The following is a 9409-nucleotide window of genomic DNA, read 5'->3' as shown; positions in this document are numbered from 1 at the left end:
GTGTGTTTGTGTGGGTGGTGGTGGGGGGGGGGGGGGGGGGGGGAGAACCAAGATAAAAATAGATAAATTATACAGGTTGACCTACCAGTTAATCATTCATAATTATTTTTTTCTAAATTTAATTCCCCCCTGCCCTTTGTTGTTTGTTGTTTCAGTTAATTGTTCTGTGCTGGTTCACATGTTTAGTGATGTTACATAGTCTTCGCATTTGGTCCAGAAAATCAAATGAGATGTATACATTGATTGATGCATAGAAAACAATATAGTAGAAAAGCAGCAATTTGGCTTTAGAGATTTTCATAGAGTCAAAATAAAATTGGTGCTAGTGGCCTTTAAACAGTTTCACTGCTGCGAAACTAGCTAATTTCTCAAGGATGTACTTATATTTTGTTGATGTGGAATAATTCATGTCAGTATTTCGACTGCAAAAAAACTAAATTATAAGTGACTAATAATGTAATAATTTGTTATGGTTTTAAATGTTTTTATATTATGCTGAAGTTTTGTAAGTTTTAAATATAATTATTTGTATGCTTTAAACTGAAGTTGCTCACAGACTTTTCAAGACTGATGATTAGTTGTGATGAATAATAATGAAAAGTCGATCATTATTTAATGCACGGGCCGTTTATCCATAGTTCCTATGTCAGGTGCTCGTAAAGAAAAAGTACCGTTCAGGTGTGGTTTAGTAATAACTTAGGAGTTAATGAGGCAATTCAACAAATTATAGTCCAAAAAGTGCTAAGTACTAAAAGAATGAATTCCTGGTGTAGCTACAAATCTTTCCCCTCCATGTCTCAGCTGGTTAGAATATGTTGCACTGTAGGGACACACACATCTAGAAGATAAATACAGGTCAGATGAATCAAGTGTTCATAGGTTAAATGTGCAGAACTGACTTTTAAAGGCAAAACTGCTATTTAGGTTTCTGCTTAGGAAACACAATGCTTTATCTGGTTATACTATATTTACTTCTATGTGGCTGCTTTTGTTTTAAGGCTTTTATGTTGAAAGATACTTTACAGTTATACACATTTCACAGTGTATCATGCTAGGGAATATTGACACTGGAGGTGATGTTTTTGCTTGTTACTTGAGGCGAGTTTTGTTTTAAAACATTATGTATAATTTGACTACTTTTGTTGCGAATTTATTGAATTGAGTAATAAAAGTCTTTTGATATACTGACCATGATTTAGATTGAATTATGCAGATAAATACATAGCTTGTATTTATCTAGCTGTTTTCTATGCTTAATAGTTTCAGTTAAGATTGTTGAATTTAAAGCATGGTAGCTCTTAAATTCCTGAATAGTGCTATGTATGGGTGCATATTTTGAAATAATGGCTGCATATTTATTTTGGGTTTCTTGTTTCTGTTTATCTTAAACCACCTTTTAAAGTTTTTTGAGATTGACACACTGCTTTTAGGTAGTACGCTACTTTTCTTTGAAAAATCTTGGCATGTGGTGGCCACATAAAGACTACAGTGTGATTTATTTTAGATCTAGGTAATATGCTTTTCCTATTAATTGAACAGGTACTGCCCTTTTATTTATCACCAAATTGAAGAATACTTGGTATTCTCCCTGTATGATAATTAACACATTTTTTTTAAATATCTAAAAGGAAAGTTTGTTGTAATATTTATATTTTGTTTGCCAGAAAATGTATGTATTTCTTTTCAGAGATCTTTCATCAAAGGAAATTAATGTTAAGATTATTTTAATGGAATTGTTTATTCACACAGTAAGATGACATAAAAACATGATGGGTCAAATAATCTCTCAGAGATTTCTGTACAGAAAGTGGTTTTTTTCCCCAGCATCTTAGCATTATTTATTTACTAGCCAATTGCCCATCAAGAATGACGGAGGGCAGGGGTGGGGTGGGGAGGGGAGAGCTGGGATGGAGTGCTGCCACCTAACGCCCCATGCTGCCACTGTTTTGCCTCTTTCAGGGAGTGGGGTGGGGGAGCCGAGGCCAGCAGTGCTGGCCTCGACTCCCCAACCCTCTGTCCGGTCCTTGGCACAGCTTCGGAATTATGGCAGCACTTCCCCATGCTTGGAGCACTGTGATTGATTGGCTGTTTCCATCAGCCAATCAGAGCACGGATAAAGTGTTACAGACAGACTTAGGCTTTTATAATACTAGAATTGACGTAGTTACTCATCAAAATGAGAGAGGATGAACTGGAAAATTCTATTTGAGAGAGGATGTGGGGAATTTTAGAGTATTTCATCAGACACTTGGGAAATACAGGAGTAGGAAAGAAAGTTGTTTTGGATTAGTCAGAGGAAGACGTGTGTGTGGCTTAATATTATTTGCTCTCTCAACCCTTTTCTATGATGCTGTCTTCCTGTTGGAGATGGTAGTAATACAACATGCTCCTTGTCCTCTACAGAGTTAACATGTTTTATGCTTTGATTCTTTCGTCTTTTTCTGAGGAAATCTATAGAGAGAGAGAATATTTTCTCCATAGTTAACCTTCAGGCACTAGAAAAATCTTATCAGAATTCTCAGATTATCTAGGGCTGTCTTGAATACCTTTACTTTTTCCTTATTTCACCAGAACTGTTTCCATACCCTTGGCCTTCAGAGTGCTTGCTTCTATGCCTCGATAACAGTAGCTTGACAAACTGTTTCCAGTTCTACTGAGGAGAATCATGTCCAGGGTCAAATACCAGATGTTTCAGTATGGATTTAGCACTTAGAAAGGACATTCATATTCCTTAGTGTAATGGTGATTTATCTTTGTCACCAAGTATACTTTGCACTGTAGTTTACAAATCTGAAACAAGCCCATTGGCCAGAGTGTCTTCAGTAGGTTTAACCAGTGGGTTTCTTTTTCCTGTGACTAAGCAACTAGTATTGTCTTTAAATATAGATAGCTAAAAGCTTATGACCCCTTGAACTCTAGCAGTATGGTGTAGAGACACACATACAGGATGCGTCTACACAATATTTACTGCACAGTATACTAATTAGGTGCACAGTAAATTTTGTGTATCTACACATCACCCCTACTAGGCTGGGGTAAACTAATTTACTCTGCAGCACTTTTATTTGTACTCTTCTGCTGTGGAGTAAAAAAACTCTGCAGCAGCATATGTGTAGCTACTGCCTTGGCTGGCTGGGACACAAGGGTGCTTCGGTATGGGGGCTGTCTGTTGGCTAGACCCACACTGAAGTTCCCTTGTGTCCCAGACAGCACCTCCACAGCACTTTGATCTGGGGAGGAGCAGCCCTGATCCCCCTGGAGCCTCTGCCAGCCGGGACTGCTCCAACTCGTGTGTAAATGCTAACAGCCCTCATTGCAAACATCTTGCTTAATTATATATGTAGCATTGTATGGACTATGTTTTTCTGAGTACTCTAATTATTTTTTCCTACAAAAATCCAGCTAAGCAGCCTACGCTAACAACCCACAATGTGCTGCAATCCCCGGTGCATGTGTAAATGCTTGCCCAGGAGCAATAAACTGTGGTGCAGTTAGGACCAGAGTTTATTGGATTGCATTAATATGTATGTGTAGATGTGCTCACAAAATTCCTGATTAAAGGATCCCTCCTAGTAGATACTTCATGGTGCTATACATATTAGCATAATTTCTTCTTTTATTTGATTGTGGTTTGATATCAATTGAATTGATTTGAGTCCAATGGAAAGAGTATTTAAAGTGATTATTTAGGACAAATATCAACATCACAAAAAATGAAAAACTTACTGCCAGGCTTTACTCCGCTCGCCACTCCAGTGAGAGAAACCCCCCTCTCTCCCCTCCACCACACACACATGCAACATCATAAATTAGTGTAACTTTAAAAATGTTTAAATGATTTAGGCCTTAAATGTGCTTAAAGATATTTATCCTGAAGTATGTGAGCCTGAGACTATCACGCCCTATTAGGGCCTGAATGCCTATTGAATTGAAAAGGAATTAAGTACCTAAATAGCTTTTAAGTACTGATGAAAGCTTCCTAACCTCCACTGAAAGATTCATTCTTAATTATTTTAAATACTTTGACATTTTTATTTAAAGTCTTTGTTAACAATGTTGTTTTCTCATTCAGATATAGTTGTGAAGGTGTATCAGTTTGTCAGAGAGATTTTGAAATGTATTCCAATTAAAATGAGGCAATCTGGCAAAAGTCTAAGATTGGTTATTAAGAAGCAAATCAAGCAAGTTAAGAAGCAAATCAGTCTTTTAAAATACAGATGCCAGTTGTACACATTGTTAAACTTTGTTGCTCATTCCTATGTGATTAAAATTTCCTAAACAGCTTTGTTTGGAAACAGTTATTTTACTGCCTTGTTAATGAATTGGGTAACAGTGTTTTGAAGAGTAACTGTGAACTAATCTTCCTAATGTTTCCCTAATGATAAGAATGGTTATAGGCATAGTATTTAGGAGTATAGAAAATATAATCCAGAGTAGTTAATGCTGTAACTTGTTACTTTTGTTCACTCCCGAAAGGTTTATGTGCTCCTTACTTGCTGTATAAATGCTCACTTATTTAAGCATTCAGTGTTTGAATTGGTGTAAAAGCCAATTATACCTTACATTTAAAATTGGACGTTCATGGTAGACAGTAATTGTACATTGATTTTCTAGTTTTACGGGAGGAGCTTAAAATTTTGTTGCAGAAGCAAATGAGGACATTTGTAGTAACATGAACTATTCCGTGTGTAAGTTATATTTAAAAATGTTAGAGGGAAACTATGAATCTGGAGTTCAGAATCCAGTATTCCAGAATTCAGTTTCTTCAGTTCCTTAAAATGGATCTTCAGCTGTGTAAGCTCCTGACCCAAGAGTTGCATATTGGAGATTCATTTCTAGTTCTCTGTCAGTGTCTATAGATATGCTGATTGCAGATGTTTGGAACTTCAGCCACTAAGCTTCTGTTTTGGAGCTTCAACTTCATACAAAAGGGTCTTGATTTTGAATTCTCACATCTTGCTTGATTATATATGTAGCATTGTATGGGATATGTTTTTCTGAGCACTCTTTTAATTATTTTTTCCTAAAAATCCAGGTAAGCAGCCTATGCTAACAACCCTTTTGGCCAACATCTGTTTATTTCTGGCCATAATGATATGTATATATATCATTGCTAAAGGAAATTTAGTTATGCACACCAATAAAAGCCATTAAAAAAACCCACAAGTCACAAGACAGATGCAAATAGTCAAGATAAAGTAAAAAATATATATCTGGATATCTAGGGATAGATATAGATATATTTTTTTTGCCTAGTCTTGTTAAGCCAAGGTAAAAAAAAAAAAAATCTCGATATAGATATAGAGATCTATCTATCTATCTATCTATCTATAGATATATTTTGTATATAGATAAAAATATCTATCTATCTATTACCAAGACATGGTTTTGTGTGTGTGTGTATACATGCATATATTTGTGTGTGTGTGTGTGTGTATATATATACACACACGTGTGTGTGTGTGTGTGTGTGTAATTTTTTTTTACCTTGTCTTGACTATTTGTATCTTTCTTGTGACTTGTGGGGTTTTTTAATGGCTTTTATTGGTGTGCATAACTAAACTTCCTTTAGCAACCATTAGTATCAAGACAAGAGGAAGCTTACAGCTACAACTTTCTCTGTTTGACATTATCATATGTCAGAAGACTTGACCTCACAGAAGACTTGAGGATGTTTTCTGGTATAATTATAAATTGTAGAGAACCAGTGTAAACGAGAAGAGAATTTGTAATTCAGATTTACAGATATTATATGGTTTGATTTTGTTAAAATTAATCCTGTGAGTTATAGCTGAAAAAGAATACATATGTGTATGAACATGCATGCGTCTCTAATTTGATCCTCCCTATTCTTGCTTTGTAAGCATTATTTAGTTACTGATTCATAAAGTCTGACATCTTGGGTCCATAATTTTCAGGTAACTTGGGTATACTAGATATACTTTATGTACACATATTTTAAAAAGATGCAGGAGAGGAGGGTAGACTTAGGTGAGTGTGATAAGGTACCATGAAGGCTAGGGACAGAAGTTACACATAAATCTGTTTTAAGTGTTCAGAAACCAGTTTAAACATGTAACGGAACAGAAGTTCAGTGCACCTAAAACTTTTTTAAAATGGCTGAAATGGGTGTATGATAAACCTGGTTGAATGTAGTATCACACTTAACTGATTTAAATCAAACCGGTTTGTGAAACTTCTGTCCCAGACCCCTTGCTGGTTCAAATTACCCCCAGCATCTCAGGGTGCTTTGCAGCTCTCGGCTGGGCTGCAGTGTGTGCTCCAATGGAGCCAAGTTGGCTCTGCCCCTCTGCTCACTAGCCAGAAAGCTATCACTTCTCTGGCTGGCTGAGAAGGGGGTGGGGGTGGGAAACGGCAGCTGTGTCTGTTTGGTGGGGGGCAAAGCAGCCCCTCACAGGCTTTTTCTCAACTTGCCGCTTGAGTGATATGGCCAGACACTGGCCTTGGGCCAGCACACTAAGGCAGAGGGGGGAGGGGGGTTTCTCTCGTTGGAGTGATGAGTGGAGAGAAGCCTGGCAGAAGCTGCTGCACCTTTGTCAGGCAGGCCCCACCTAGGGTTCCATGCTGGTGGGAGAGGAGGTTTAAACTCCCCTCCCTTCTCTCTGCCTCAGTGTGCCGGCCCAGGGCTGGCGTCTGGCCATGCTCTCACCACCTCTGCTTAAGCGGTGAATGGGAAAAACCCTGGCAGGTGCTGCTTCTCTCCTTCTCCTCCAGGGACACCTTGGCTGGGGTTTGTGTAGGCCAGGGTTGGTATCATCCCACCATGATACTCAGCAGGCCTGCCTGGGCCTGGACATACCTCCCTCTCCCTCTCCCGCCCCCCCCCCCTCCCCTGAGCTCCAGCAGGGAGGAGGGAAGAGCTTGGAGGTCTTCTCTCCCAGCTTTCCTCCAGTCTTTTGGTCACTGCTGAAGGGAAGGGAGGGTTTGCTAGCACCCCCCAGCTTCTGGCTTGAGCCACAGGCATGTGGCTACATTTACAGAATCAAAAGTGAATGTCTATTCACTTGCTTCTCAGTTCAATCTATGCAGTTTAGACTAATCTGGAGAGATTAAATTGATTCAACCTTAGGCTTTTTTGACTGTCTGTACTTGTTAGCTTTAGACTTAGGACCCTGAGACCTTGTCCCACCTTCAGACGGACTATGGCCTTCCCATTTGATAATAGGTAAATGTATTGGTCCACAGTGATAACAGAAAAGAAACAATACAAACAGTCAAGCAATTCTATATATCTACCAAATCCTAGGGCTGTCATCAGAATCAAAAGTACATCTGGCCAGGATGCAGGCTTCACTCTGAGGCTCTCTCTTAGGTGTCGGATATCAGCAGTCTGGTAATGGGATGCCCAGGCCCATGTCCTCTCTCCAGTGGGGTGAATGAGACGAGTTGGTGGTATGCCCTTTGCCCATAGTGGCCTTGGGGACCCTTCCCTGGCGATGGGGATGGGGACCCTTCTCGGGGACCCTCTTGGGGGAAAAGGTTGATGAGGAGGAGTGATCCTTTGTTACTTTCAAGTCTCTGCTTTTGTATTCTCCTTCCCTCCTGATGACTCCTGGTGACCCTTCATCCATGGCTATTGCTGATTGGTCTCTGTGTGGTTGCCATATGTCCACATAGCTCATTAGATGTACACATACTAATTTGGTCTTTCTGGGTCTTCTCCTAATTTGGTCTGTTCCTCCAAAACCAAGATTCAGCTCCTCCTGCTCTGGGGCCTTGTTAGCTGGTGACACCTTTATCTCATGTTATGGAACAGTATGGTACATGCCCCCAGTTTCTCAAACTGTATATCCATTGGCCTTGTGTTCTGTCGCTTTCAAAGGCTGTGTGAAGCTGTATGAGACCCAGGCTTTTTGGAAATCTGTTAACCCCTGCTGCCCTTCCTGAACCATTCTAGTGTATGTGTGTGCGTGTACACCTATAAGCCAATTCTCAAAAAGCAAACCTTTAAATACCATTCTAAGCCAAGTGCTTAGCCAAACACTTAGTATTTCCAGGACGTAATGGCTGCTTGCAGACATAACCCCCCCCCTCCCCCCCCCAAAAAAAAAAAAAAATACCCACGCTTTACTGGAAGCACCAGGACATTAGTTTGACCAGCTCTGCAGCGTCTGTATAGATTGGGTACTTTAGGAGGACTTTTTGGTGCTTTTATCTAAAGCTGAGTCAATCAGCTATTAGATAAAAGTGCCAAAAAAGCCCCACTAAAGCACCTGATCTGTACAGATGTTGAGCAAGGCGGATCCAACTAATGTGCTGCCTCTTCTGGACGTGTGTGTGTGTGCTGAATTTAAAGTAAAGCTCTAGTTTTTTTAAACATCTGCAAGCAGCCAAAACCTCAAAAGGGAATAAGAGGATGGAAACTATTTGTGGTAAGAATATGTGCTGCTAGAAATTAAAATGAATATAAGAATGATGAATTAGGTAGGATGAGAGAATATGAAACTCAGTTATGCTTGCAAAAAGTAGTTTTTACAGATCTGCTTGTCTATACATTTACATCTGTTTAATAGATATGCTTGTGTACAGTGTATGAAATAATGCCTTAAGATATTGAAGAAAAGAGTTTAAGATTAAAAAATGAGTCAGACATTAACATCAATAATAATACTTTGCATAACAAAATAATTATTCATAGTTTTCATAACAAAAATTGGCAATTGTAAAGAACATCTTCCTTAGAGCAGAATGTTACCAGATTTGCCCATTACTTTGGGGTGTGCTCATTTATTAGGGATAGGTTACTAGGGTCTTGGTAATTCTGTCAATGTGCTGCTTGTGTTACTTGTATTTCTATATGGAGCTGTATCTCTCCCTTCTGCAAGCCCTCACCCCCAATGGAGCTATCTTGCAGGACTCAGTTTCAATGGGGCTGGGTTCCTCCAGTCACCAAATCAGTCATACACACAAACACACACAAATTAACGTGACACGCCTGACCTGGCCGGGTTGATTAGCATGGACAGGCTGACACCCTCATATGCCAAGAATCAGTTCATCAGAGCAACAATAAACTGCAGTCAGACACAAGCACACAGGTGAACAGAATCTCTCTGAATCCGGCTGGGTGTCCAGCTGACACCCTCATGGGCCAGCATTCGGTTCATAAGGGCACGTCTGAGTCAAACTGGCACAATCAGCCTGTACAAGCTGATCCCCTTATGTGTTTCAAACTCAGCATGTCCCAATCTTTGGCCTCTTGATGAGCAGACCCCACAGTATTTTGGAGCTTCACAGGGATCTTTAGCTTAGGTAAAAGAAGCATTGCTGCAGAGCATGGGAGGAAAGAGAAGCAGAGAAGGAAAAATATACCCAGTTATTACCAGTTTGACTATAAAAGTTATTTATTGCTAAACATATGAAATATATAATGGTACTAGTAGTAATA

General features: G+C 39.4%; 1 protein-coding gene across 1 annotated transcript in view; it reads left to right on the top strand.

The window, feature by feature from the left end:
• The window catches only part of LOC102384216 (protein diaphanous homolog 2), a gene marked incomplete at its 3' end in the record, with an annotated part of 232060 nt that overhangs the window by 88226 nt on the left and 134425 nt on the right, over nucleotides 1-9409 (top strand). The gene's annotated exons all lie outside the window — the stretch shown is intronic.

The sequence above is a fragment of the Alligator sinensis genome, unplaced genomic scaffold (genome assembly GCF_000455745.1).
Source record: "Alligator sinensis unplaced genomic scaffold, ASM45574v1 scaffold593_1, whole genome shotgun sequence".
Classification (NCBI taxonomy): domain Eukaryota; kingdom Metazoa; phylum Chordata; order Crocodylia; family Alligatoridae; genus Alligator; species Alligator sinensis.
Note: the sequence above shows the minus strand (reverse complement) of the source record. Positions and strands in the feature narration are given on the sequence as shown.